A 13,773-nucleotide genomic window follows, 5' to 3' on the forward strand; every position below is an offset into this window, starting at 1 on the left:
GAGTTCGCATTAAATCAATCCTTAAAAGCATCGAAACGCCGACAATACGGAAGGGGCGGTCTCGCCGCCGCCGCACCGGCTTATCCCAGCCGGCGCACACGTAGCGACACTTTCACGCCTATAGATCTTTATATCTATATAGTCAGCCTATAGTTGGATATAGATTTTGTGTGCGGAGATGCAAGCCTCCAGATATAGCCGCCATAGGCAGTCGAGCCTATGGCATATATTTAGGGTTGGGTTTGGTTTTCACACCGTATAGATCTTTATTTTATGGGCGCGTATTGTAAAATACAGGGTTTACCACTAGAACTAGATATTTGGGTGTAAAATGAGATCTTTTATACAAACGTGCGAAAATATATTATTTTATATACGCAAAAATTAAAAAAAAAACATTATTTTAAAGTTAAATAAAGAAGTAAAATTCACATATGTGCATCATTGCACATCCTGGCTGTGCATTGCACTTGCCATAGGAGTAATGGTGGCAATGTGCTTTGGAATTGCTATCGACATTGCGGCTTTCCAGCGAACAGTAGCTGCATTGAAGCACGGGCTATGCGACTCCCCGATAGCGGCAGTAAAATATACGTGTTTGAACTAACGATAGACGCAACACACTACACTGATGCGCTTTAATTAACGATTCCATAATATTTTATTGTCAGTGTGCATGGGCCTATGCCGTCACTGTTCATCCAGCGCGTTGGTAGTTGCGATATATACTGAATGTTTGTAAAACTGCATCGGGTGGTATAAATTTTTTCCGTTGCTCTTTTGATCTGCTTTTATCTATTTCGGCTAGACTGGATTGATGAATGGATTTACTATGTTTGCTAGTGAGAGATGTATTCAATCCAATGTGGAATTACGATTCAGGATGCAGGATTCAAAGAGGAGGAGGATTTCCCATTGATGCGTTTACTTTTCATCTTTATTTGTATTGATGTATTTGGAAATTAGTGTATGAATAATGTTTATAAACACTCTGTTTAAGTAGCAATAGCGAATTTAGTTCCATTGCTCATTGTGCCATTAGTGTCCAATGAGTAGGAGTGGATAGAAGATGGGTACTCGAGGAATTGAGATTACAATAGTTGCACTAGACAACGACTAGAGTGGAAAGAAGCTTTTGTGATCGTGATTAATACTCGTTTAATTTGTTCACTCTTTCGCTTGCAATAGCAAGGGAATAAAATTCATTTAAGTCTAAACTAATTGCACTTTTCTTTGGTTTACTAGTAAAAATATATTTTGAATTCAACATAATTTTCTCTATTAAAATTTTCTGCATAATTCCCTAAAATCTGTTCAAGTCGAAAAGTACATACTCCTTTTGATAGCAGTACTAAATGAAGTCGTTTCCGGTTCTGTTTGTTCAGGCGCGCCACACACACCCATACTCTGAAGAAGATTGATTATTATTATTACGGTGCAAAACTTGATAAATCGTTGGTGTTCCAGCATTCGCCGAGGAAGTGCGCGTGCATGCTCAGGCGCGTAAGCGAGTCAATTCGTTTCCAGTCCTCGGCACAAAGCCCACCGCGTAAGTGGGAAGTTTGGAAAGAAAAATTAAAACGAATCAAAGGAGCTTAATTCGATTACGATAATATTTTCTTGCAAAAGATTGCTTCGTCGGTGTATTGTGAAGCTAGAATCTTGTTAATGTATACTCACTCTGAAGGGATAGAGATGCTTTTAAGGTGGATTGGGGGAGGAATGGCAAGGTATCGCCCTAAATTTTGATAAAATATTCAATATCGTCTGATGGACGGCAGCGAAATATAGCGATATAATCTATTACAGGCGTATTTTCCAATATCATCTTGTCTTGTATTGTTTGCTAGGTATTATCATTTCGGGGCAATATCAGCTGATCGTTTGCACGTTCGAATCATTTCCTTGAATTGGATAGATTTCGTTCTCATTTATTAAGTGCTTCAAGTTGCCTGGTGGGCTGGTAGTAACTGGAAAACTTTCGGGAAAGGGGAATTGGATCACGAGTTGATCTGCGTGTGGCAGTTATCGGTTTTGGGGGCGCAATCGTTCGACCGCTCCCAATTCGTCGGATAATTCAATCAGCAGCTGGGGTGCTCTGCGCGCGTGTTTCCGTAAGTGCTTAAATATGACCTTCGCGACATACGAAATATTTGAATGATTGCATTTCGGTTGCTCTGGCCGCTCGCGCATGATTGGATTGCGATTGGATATTGTTTCGTCCATTCGCCTTTTGCGTGCGGTCCGCTGTAATTAATATCTTTGGACGTGTTTCGTGTTTGGTTTTAGCTGGGCGGGCTAAACGGTTTCACATTGCTTCGATACCTCTAATTTTCTATCATACTGAATGTTTGAGTAAAATTATTTATTAGTTCTGATTGTGTCCACACTCGGTGTATTTGTTTCACAATCCACGTTTGCCTAGGTGCGATGGTTCGATGCACCCGAAACCAACCTACAATCCTGCAAACAAAAGAAAATCGGCAAAAGCACAACATGAAAGGCACGCCTCGGCGGACATCCTTTCCCTTTACCTAGTCCTGTGTGACATAAAAAGGGTTAGACCATCATTTGTCGACAGTGTCATCTCGTAGCATATACTCACACAAAAAAGCGAGGACACACCTTGTGCACTGGTTCAACTCGTGCGAAAACTACGCGAGCAACAAACGAGCCTCGAAAGGATGCGCGTAAAAACAACGAAACTGTGTAAGCACGTAATTCGTAGGTCGAAATTGAATCGTACCAGATAGCGGCGGGTGCAAACGAATGTGCGTGAGACTGCTAAATGCGAGCAACAACATCCGCACCCTCAAACATCCTCGGTTTGTGTGGAAGTTTGCTTAACGACTTTGTTGTTGATCGCTGGTTATTAATCGGGACGAAACCACAACACTTTGGGGAACGCAAGTGTTTCTCCTTCTGTGTTGCTGGCGCCGCTTAAGGCGGGTGCTTGTGTTGAATTGCCGCAATTTCTGAATTTGGATAGCGATCTAATGCGAGCGTTCCTGCGTTTGCCATTTGGGTTACGGACAAGGATAAAATATTCTTGAATTTTGTAAAATTAAATTCTTATATTAAATTTTCCTTGTCCAAAATCTCTTTAATATTTGATTTCAATAAACTTGCAGTATAATCGTTAAATCGTGCTTGGCGATAAATCTCAATTCAATTTAATTACAGGGTCGTATATTTTTCGTTTTATTACCGTTTGTACTTTTCAAAAGCAATATTGGAAGTTTGTGAATCAAATTAAATTAAATTTATTTTCTTTATATTTCGTTTATTACTTTTATTTCATCACGCACTGAACAATAATGCGAGGAAAAATATCAGCGCCAAGAGGGTAAAAGTTTATGAAAATGAGGCGGGGAGGAAGGAAGGCTGGCGGAAGCGGCGCGACCGCAACGTGCGTGATTCTTAACCCGAAAACTGCGCTGTGAATATGCATAATGGCATTCCTTTTCCGCGATGCTTGTAATAAAGCTGCGGGCAGGGGTAATGCGGACGCGATGACGACGCGCTGGTGGATTTCGGTACGCGTGCGGAATGCCAAGAAGGCGGAAAGCTCGCAAAGATGAACTCGGCTTGAACTTGGCAATTAATCGATTTGCATTCTTAACGCGTGCCAAAAATCGCTACCGACGGACTGTTCGTTTTCAATTAACCATCAGCGAACATTCAACAATCCTGCAAGTGATATTTACAGTGTCTTTTTTGTGATTACCAAGCAAATTTTAATATTTCTTTAATTCCGGTATTTTTTTTTTCAATTTTTTGAATTGAAATGCTGTTGACAAGAATAATGCTTGAATATTTGTATAAAATGCAACAGAAAAAAAAAGTTTAAGAGGAATTTAATGAAACACACATTCGTGCACACATTTTAAATTTGCAACATGTTTCATCCAGCCGCCACAATGTTAATGGGAAAGTTTAATGGTGTTTTTTATGCGAACGGACACGTTCCACCGAAATGTGAGGCGGCAAAAGTTGAGCGCGAACAATGTCGCTTGCAACGTCCAGTGCGTTAAAGTGACAAACTTTAATTAGATTTAATAAATGCCATTTCCGAAGCCGCGCTATTAATGATAATTAATGAATGAAGTTGTGAAGCGACATTACTTGTTCAAATAAATGACACGCTGGTGGTGGTTCAATATGTGCCACTCGGCGCAAATAAACAGTAAGTTTTTCGCTTCTACTATATTATAAATTAAATATTTTTTAAATTTGCAATTTTCCATGCATGCATAAAACATCCCATGCTATCTGTTCGTTTTTATCACAAAAGCGTGTGCATTGAAGCATAGTGCAAGTTGCATCTGAAAGCAAATTCGGATTTGCGAATTCCCTACGCTATCTGAAAAGCTCTAGAAGATTCGAAACGACTTCAAACTAGATGCGACATGCGTCCACACCACAACACTAGATAAGAATACTGCCGGAACGAAATTGTCTCGAGCAGACACAATACGATAAAAGTTTATTCGTGTGCGTTTCATTAGTATGGTAATTTTTAGATGCAATTATGTTTATCTTGAGTTACTCGTTGGTTGGAACAGAGGCGTTACTTGTCGGTCAATTTAAATGAATTTATGCTAATAGGTAAATAGAGAAACACTACTGGAGTCAAAACATTTTATTTACAGGAAACTTTTAGTGCTTTGCCTTTTAGCCAACTATGGGTGCTTGAAAAGTTTTCAAATGTAAATTCAATACGCCACTTTTCTCGTTTTCTTGCTGGAGTTTCAAGTTGGAGTTTTCTCTTGGAGGTTTTTATTACCTTTTTCATATCTTTTAACTCGTATTCTTGTTTGAGCTTGTTCTTGCCCTACAAAGTACATGTACGTACTTGAGTTTTTGCACAAAGAACTCAAATGCTTCCACCTGTACATTTTTATTAAATTTATTTTTTTTTTTTATATACTTTGTTGTCATTTGTTCTATATTAAAGAAAAAAAATCAAGTAAACAATTTTATTCTTGGCAAGCTTTTATCCGAAGCAACATTTTCAAAGTCTTAAACCATTCGCCTGTGGAAGCCCTCTTTCTCTTATCTTCAACGCTTGGCTTGCTCTATTCACGGGGTAAATTAAAAAAGAAAAGCGCACACCACCTGAATCTTAAAGATGCGATGAAGGACGCCGTTTGAATGCACCGGAAATGCAGCAAACGTTACGTCGCGGAGATTTTTTTGCGCTTGCTTTTAATTTCGTTTAATTAGTGCCGCAAACCGAGATGCGAAAATTACCACCGCGGAAAAATGAAAGAATTCTGCAATGAAATGAAAGGCTTGGGCGAAAATGAAAGAAAGATTAAAGCTGGAAAAAAGCGCAGATGGTACATGAAAAAGTTTCACCGCAATTTTTTATTTTCGTTCTGATTTAATTCCTACGAATCATATAATATCGCATAACTAACCGTAGGTACTCTTATTTCATTGCCCCTCGAAGTTTGGAATGCTCGGTTATGATCTACATCGACGCTTGCACTGGGCGGCTTTAATTAAAAGTGTGCTAATTAAAACCAACCTCACCACCGGTTTTGTTTTTTATTTTTTATTCACATTGCAATTTGCAGTGCCCTTTATCGTGGCAGAACACCTCGCTGAACAATTCGTCATTGTTTTATGTGAACATCATACCAGACACAACACAAGAAAAACTGAAAATTCAGTTTTTAATTAATATCTTTGCTAGGAACATAAATATTTGTTAATATTTGTATATATTCAGGACAATGCATAAGAATACTGCTTTGTTATGTTTATGTTTATGTGTGCAATATGTAATTTTAGTAAAAATGTTTTTTTAACTACGAAAATGCAATTTTTAGTAATGTATTATTTATAATTTTATATTTACATAACATTATTATTGAAATATCCAATTAAACGCTTCAACGAATTCAATTTTCATACAAATGAGATTTGAAGTTATGAAATTCCTCAACACGAAATTAAATTCATAGATTTAAGCTTCAATCAATTGTATTTTATGAAATTCGCAAACTATTAGCACTAGTAATTAAATGTTTTTGCTACTGACGATAACGACTGTATATTGTTTCTTTATAGGCAACACCGGTTCGATAACAGCCCATTCGCCGGACTACGGATTCGCATCCTCACCGCCGGGGGTGCGTGAGGCGGCGAATACTTTGGCGAACGCCGTACAGAACTGCACCGCCCCACCGCAACCCGATCCGAACGTCTTGCGGATACTCACACATTGGCTGCAGGTAAAATCACATTTTCTCTCTATTACTGCTATTAAATAATGCCGCAGTGCAGCGTTTCACCCACTTTGTGACCCAACTAAAAGCCTCTTTCTGCATGCTGTTTTGAAACTTTGTTAATATCAAAGTTTCTATGCACCACCGCGCGATATTTGTCATAACTAGGTGACTAATACCAAAGTTTTGTTGTCCATTAAACTCATCATCGTTATGAGTTACACATATAGAAATTATTTTTGCAGTTATATCACTAGTTGCACATAGTCCTGTTGTTTTAGTTAGTTATTAATTAATTACTCGAAAGTTGTTTGTTCAATAATTACATTTGTTTAAAAATTTCTTCCTAAATGAATTTTACAATTAATTGCGCCAAAATTTTGTTTATTTGATTATTACATAAAAAGTTATGAATAATTAAAAAATATTTTATAAATAATTATTTTTTTTGAATGAATTTTTGAAATGAATTTTGATATTTTCGACTAATTACCTACTTTGAATCCCTCTGTCATCAGTTTTGACGGTTTTAAATTTTGATTCATTAATTATACAACAAAGCAGACTTGCCTTGCCTATGAATTTTAATTAATGAATATTTAATGAATGTAAAGTGATTATTAACTACCACCTGACCGGGTCCGTATTTGTTTTCAATTTACGAATCGATTTTCTATTTCAATTTTAATTAGCGGAAATTTACGGTTCTATTTGACATAGCAAATAAATAAAAATATTATCAGTATGGGATGATGTCGTGTGATGTCTGCGCTGGTTGTCTGGATGTTTTGTGGTGGTTTGTTTTCAAAATTGCACCACAATGCTATTGATTTTTAATTAAGTTTTGGTTACTCGGGCAGCGGACCGTGTTCAGTGCGGATTCTCGGTTTTCGGCCGTAAGTTTTTAATTGACAGCGCGAATGCCGGAAAACAGGCGCACTAGAAGTTAATTTAATAATGCTCTTCCCTTGGCAAGTTACTTGCCCGTTGCGCCTGACACTCGAGTGTAACTTGCCTCCAACTTTTACCGGGTAAAGTGAATGATCTATTTAATCTAATTAGAAACGTTTGCATTTTTGATTCATCCAAAGGGAGTTCATTTTCATTAATTACAGTTTTTTTTTAATGATTGTTAGGATGTTTTCAGGTTTTAAGAGGAAAATATGTCAGTTGCTATTCATTTTTGGTTAAATTGATTCACTGTTTAATAATTCAGTACTTTTATCAAGTATTTGAGAAGAAAATTTAAGAGATATTGTTAAAAGTAATATTTATTGAACATTTATTCATTTATTTTTTAAGTAATTTGACTTAAAATAAAATTATAGGGGTTTTTAAGTGGTTTCAGATACCAAATAGGTAATTATTAATTGAATTAATTAAATGTTGTAATAATGTAATAAGTATAGGGGAAGGGGGGGCAAAGTGGGCCCCCTGAAATTCAGGAGGCTTAAAAAATTGAGGGTCAAAGTGGGCCCCCTAAAATTTTTGATATATAAGATGAAGTTGCAAGAACAACTTATCCACAACAAATTCGAAGTAAGAAATAAAAAAAGAAAATAATATAAGCAAAAAATTGATACAAAGGTAAGAGCCTAATTTTTATGAGTGGGGGCCCACTTTGCCCCATATTCTGATTTTTTTTTATTTTGATAGACACGTCTTATTAATATTGAATACTGAACAAGGATGTAAAAAATAGTGTAACGAGTAAAAAAAAGTAAACAAATTCCCTTTTTTCGCTTTTGGGGCCCACTTTGCCCCACCCTCCCCTACTTTATATAAAACGATTAAAATAGTGTTTTAGATAAATATTTTTTTAGATAATTGGTAATATTTATAGGCGATCAATATCCTACTCCTACATTATGCCCACATGAAATATTACAATAATATATTGCCAATGTTGTTGCATTACGAGTATAATGCATTCACAACAACACAACTATGTACTATCAACAGCAAACATTTCATTATCCTCTTTTTAATAGCTCAACTCAAAACATAAAATTGTTTACCCTGATTTCAGCATGACCACTCGCTTCAAAATCGCAGCATTATTAATAATTATTTGAGCGTGAATTATGTCTGCAATACACTGCGCTTAAAATAACTTTCACGTAGCGCACTGAACGTGCCCGTCGGCAATTACGGCAACAATATTAATACACCATTTGTTTTAATTCTCTTGTATACGATCTGTTTATACGTAAATATGCATTGCGACGCATCTATATAGGGAAGTGCAATTTACTCGAATTAAATGATACTCGAAAGTTTGGAATTATATAAGACGCAATACCTATCTAACAAATTTTAATTTAGTTTCATAATAATGTTAGAGTATATATGGTATGACATTAAAAGCCATCCAGGCATGTATATTGAATATTGCGACGGATTCTTATTTGTTGCACAATGAGGAAAGTTTCAAAGATATGCCGGCGAATATAACATAACCTGGAACACATTTTATGATCGTTAACGAGGAAAATAAATTCTCTATAAATTACTATTTTTATGTGCTATAAAAGTGGAATGATAATTTAAAATACGAATTTTATTTGTTTTCATATTGTGTTTACTTTAAAGGGTTGTATATTAAATTTATGGAATTTGCAGTGTAGTTTTCACGCTTGCATGGTCGCATATTGATTTTTAATGGTTGAAAAGCGCAAGATTCTTTGATATTAGGTTATTAATTTGCCAAAAACAGTTTGTTTTATATCGTAAAAATAAATTTTAATTCTAAAATTAAAAAAAAATAATAATAACAACAAATGTTAAAACTAATTAAATGCTTCAAAACTTGTATAAGTTTTTATTTTGTTATCCAATTTGTACCAAGTATGTCTGTGTCTACATTTTCTCTTCAGTATAATGAATAAGATAAATATTAGTTGAGGAAGAAGTTTATTTACCGTAGAATAAGAATAGTTTGCTGAACAAATGTTTCGTTCTATTCAGCAATTTACTTGTTTCAGGCATTTATTGCGTTCCTAAAATGTTGACTTTGTTTCTGAAAATGGTGCACTAATAAACAACCACACCACAGTAGTGCACAAAGGATAATATTTTACGGTTGCACTCGCAGCTAGGAATTATTCTGCACCACTTCCGCCTTGTTAAATTTTCACACTTGTCTTACTCCACTAGGCTTTTCAATAATAGATCGTTCAATAACATTCTACGAATAGTGAATACGTCAACGTAAAATTTCAGAAGTGAAACGTTTGCGTTTTTTCTTTTAACCTTCTGCAATTGATTTTTATGTCGGGCTCCTACTACGTGTCTTTAACATAATTCTTTTTTATGTGCAACGTTTTATTTTCGAATATCGCTTTTCTCAGCGGAAAATCTTAGCAAAGTCCAATAGCAATAAAGCAAGTCTCTATATGACATCATAAATTTTCAACTTTTCGGTAATTTTATTATTAGTCTCGGGGAATTTAGAAATTCGCGTCACTTTTCATTCTCGTGTTGTTCTTATTACTCGAGTAAAATCTTGAACATCGAGCGCAAAATGTCGCTTAATAACATTTGGCCATAAAGAAGAGGTTGCCAAGCAACGAGATTCTTGCATTGTTGGAATACTGGCATATATACTCCGCAATCGATACGCGAGGGGATATCATTAGAAGTGCAAAAGAAAGGCATTCCATGCGACAGCGGAGGAAATATTGAACCGAATATAATATTTATACACAAATAACCAGTTATGAAATTTCATATTTTATTATTGGATTTTCATGTATTTACACTGCGTTATTGTTACGGATATGAAATATTTAACGCCTCGGTACGCTGAATTTTTAAAACTTTATCAACTGTTGTGACTGGCACAATAGGCCCAAACACATTCCAATTACAGGGCGTTGCATTTTTAAGCATTGCTGGCGTGGCGTATCTATGCTATCTACGTTTGTAGTCGGCGTAGCGTGGTTGGATGTTAAATAATGCGAATGTGACACCACTGCCAGACATATCGATCATCTTCTGCCTGGTTCGCAGCAGTTGAAAATGTGATTGTCGAGTATACTGAACGAAAAACGTAAAATACTTACAAGAAAATCTTATCTGTATTTTATGCAAGTGCACAAACACCAGTGACTCACTTTTATTCACTAAATAAATATTTGTAAAAACGGTATTTATCCTAGTCGCATATACCTACTCACCTACACTTCATAAGTCAAACGTTTATTAATTGTATTATATTATCATGCTGGCTACAGCTACAGCCCACGACAATTATGCACGCATGAGACGCGCGGAGAGCACAATTCAAATATTCCCCGGGATGACTGGATGGCAATGACAAATGCGATTTATCAGCGCACGCGGCTGTTTCACGCTGATATAATTGTTGACTGCTGGCAAACTGCAAACTGCCAACTCTTACCAGTTCACAGTGCGGTGGTTGCGGTTCAGACGCACGTGCTAGACTTCCATTTCTTGATTAGTTGATAATAATAATAATAATTTTGTGCTAATAACGAAAATTTTATCTAAGTAATTAAGTTTTCTACTTTGATGCATTTTAAAAACCGTGATATACTAGAATAAACAAGCTGTTTATGATAACCACTGAAATATATCCACTGATAAGATAAATCAATACTATTCGTTAATAATTCGTTAATATGATTAATGTCCTACACGCAGTTAATCATGATAAACCGTGCACGGCATGACATGACAACCTAGTGATCAAATGATATAATGTGCAACTATATTACACATTTTAATTTAACATTGTTAGAAATGGAATTGAACTCAACGGTTAGAATAATATTTCACTATTACCCATTAAATATTGATAATATGACTAAATATGTTATTTTTGTTCCAGGTAAGTGTCGCCTACATGGAATTCTGCTAATTTGTGAACATGAACGTTCGAGATATTGTCGGAAACAATGTGTGTTTCTAAATGGAGTAAGTCAAATTGCCTGCCGACACGATTCGTTGCTCTCTCTGTGCGTAGCGATGTTTGTTGTTTTGGTTGTTAAGCTCTAACGCCGACAGATAGCCGTTTTCGCTACGAGTCGACGCTCACGATTTGTGCGTCGAAGACAAATTGTAACATTAACACCTACAACCCGTCCGCCACCGCTGGCACGATGTAAATCTTTTTATTCATCGGCGGACGTGTGGGCTTAAGTATATCGAAACTTGTGTATTCAGTTGGGAGTTGTATACGCTGCGACGAAAAAGTTTTAAGAAGATGGAGATAGCTGCTATCTTTTTTATATTGGTTGGTGTTGGAAGAAGCTTTCGAAGTGTGTAAGTTCATATCTGATTCAAAGTTCAGCGTAAAGCTACGGCAATTTCCTGTTATCTCGACATGCTCACATGGAGGATGCTGATTTCTTTCTGGAGGCGATTTTATTTTCTGTCTCGGAAATGAATTCTCTATAAGTTGTTTTACGCTGCGTATGTGTATATATTGTGTTTGGCTTTTTTCTTTGCGTTGATTTTCGTTTCCACCATTTTGACTATTTTCTAATTCTAAATCTATTTCGATCGACAATCAGAAAGCGTACCCGGCGTTCCATCCGTATATTAGTCGCATTTGTCGCCAGCCTCTTTTTCTAAGCTCTCGGCGAGCTTTTCGTTTCCATGGCGATGCGACGTTCCATTCGTGATTGCGCCGCACCGCCCAGTGATTAATTCTGATTTCCGTTGGAAAGTAGTGCGTTTACTATTCGCTTGACAATTCGAGATATAGAGATTACTATCGCTGCGACAGTTGGTGCGTGCTTTCGGTGCTTTTTAAAGAGTTTACATGTGTGGATTTTTCGCGTTTGCGATGCGACTCAAAGTTTTCTGCACATGAAAGCGGAGAATTTCAATTTATACATCATGCTGGTCGAGTTGTGGCGACGCGGAACAGGGCAACCGGCAAATTGTAACTTGGTGTTTGTGTGCGCGGGGACAGTTTAAATATTCCGTGCTCGTGAAATATGCGAGAGTACGGTTTGCATCCCGAGGGCCAGCACGCGCACTGAAGGGTTACCGATTATTACCATATAAGTGAGTCTGAAATGCTTGCGGAGCGTAGGAAAACTCGGACACACGTTCCGCCAGTGCACAATTTCGTCGCCCGCTGTGGAATTTCACATGCGCCACGGACGAAACGTGAGATAAGCACATCCACGTCTACTGACACATCGTCAGCAGGATTTTACTAACTACCTGCACCCACGAGGGGAAAAGTCAGACAGATTTTACGTTTATTTTTCACTTGGGGTGTGAAAATGGATTTGCACCACCAGCATCTCGAGAGTAGTGAAGAAGTTTCGTTTGTATTGCGATTGATCCCGACGCCACCCGTCCGACGACATCGAATAATCACGGAAGATGCAGGCACGTCGGCGTCTGGTTGGGATGTTATCATCGAAACCCCCGAACGCTCGCAACGACAAACCGTTCACGGCCGGCCGATAAGTTCCGCATCTTCGAGCAGTGATTATCAGCATGTGCAGCACGATTATGTTAACATACATGCAGCGAATTATGGGTATAATTATAATCAATATGGGTACATACCGCACCTGCCACCGCATGCACCTATGTCGCCAACGAGACGACGCCGACCTTTGCCTGAACCTTCTGCGCCTCCATCCGAGGACGAGGATGCTGCACAACCAGAAAAAACCGCAAGGGTTGACATTGCGGCGCTTTGCGGGACAAAATGGTAATTTTTTGATGTGTTGATGTCACGAAACAGCTTGTTTTGCTTGTTACGCTGGGTTTCGCTGTGTGTCTTTAATTAAGTTTGTTAATTGGGTTAAAAATGATTGTCCACCGTAAAACCACACATTGTTTATGCATTACAAAGTGGAAAACTCGACTCTACTCTACTCAAATCAGCAAAAAAAGGATTTCATTTTAGCTGATTTTGTACCTGGACCGCTTGGGAATTTCGAAATTTGCATGAACCAACGTACTGTGAAAAATATGCAGTTTTGATATCGCTTCTGGAATGTTTGCGGAATGAAAATATTCCTGAAATTTAATTTTCAAAGCTAATAAACTATCTGGTGTGGTTTGAATTTTTGTACGGAAATGAAGACAGATACAAACTATTCGCGTATAAATATTCAGTTTTCTATCTTGCACGCAATGGACACATAACTGATAGGGTGTCATTTAGTTCCAAGCGAGTGGGAGCTAAAAAAGGACATCTCAACATGCCGAGTGGTAACTTTTAACTCTACATGCTCGTTTGGTGGATGCCTATATCCCTATATGCTTATATAAATAGACATTTTGGGCTTTATTTATAGCCACGTTATTTGTCTTTGTTTTGTTTTTATTTTATTTTCCCCTCGCCTGGAATTTTCCGTTAACGTGCTCAAATCCTGCTGCGCACGTGGCGTTGTCTTCGAGACCAATAAATCAGCAAAGCGCATCGCGACAATTCGAAATCGTAACTCCGTCATCCGAAACTGTTCCGGAACGATAATGAACGAAATCGTTTCATCATCCAGCCATGATCTTAGTTTCATTCACATTTCTTTATGACCCTGCA

This window comes from Atheta coriaria, unplaced genomic scaffold (genome assembly GCF_025399875.1).
Source record: "Atheta coriaria isolate IRGN ID8LTWV9N9 unplaced genomic scaffold, Caltech_Dcor_3.1 hic_scaffold_5_pilon, whole genome shotgun sequence".
NCBI lineage: Eukaryota > Metazoa > Arthropoda > Insecta > Coleoptera > Staphylinidae > Dalotia > Dalotia coriaria.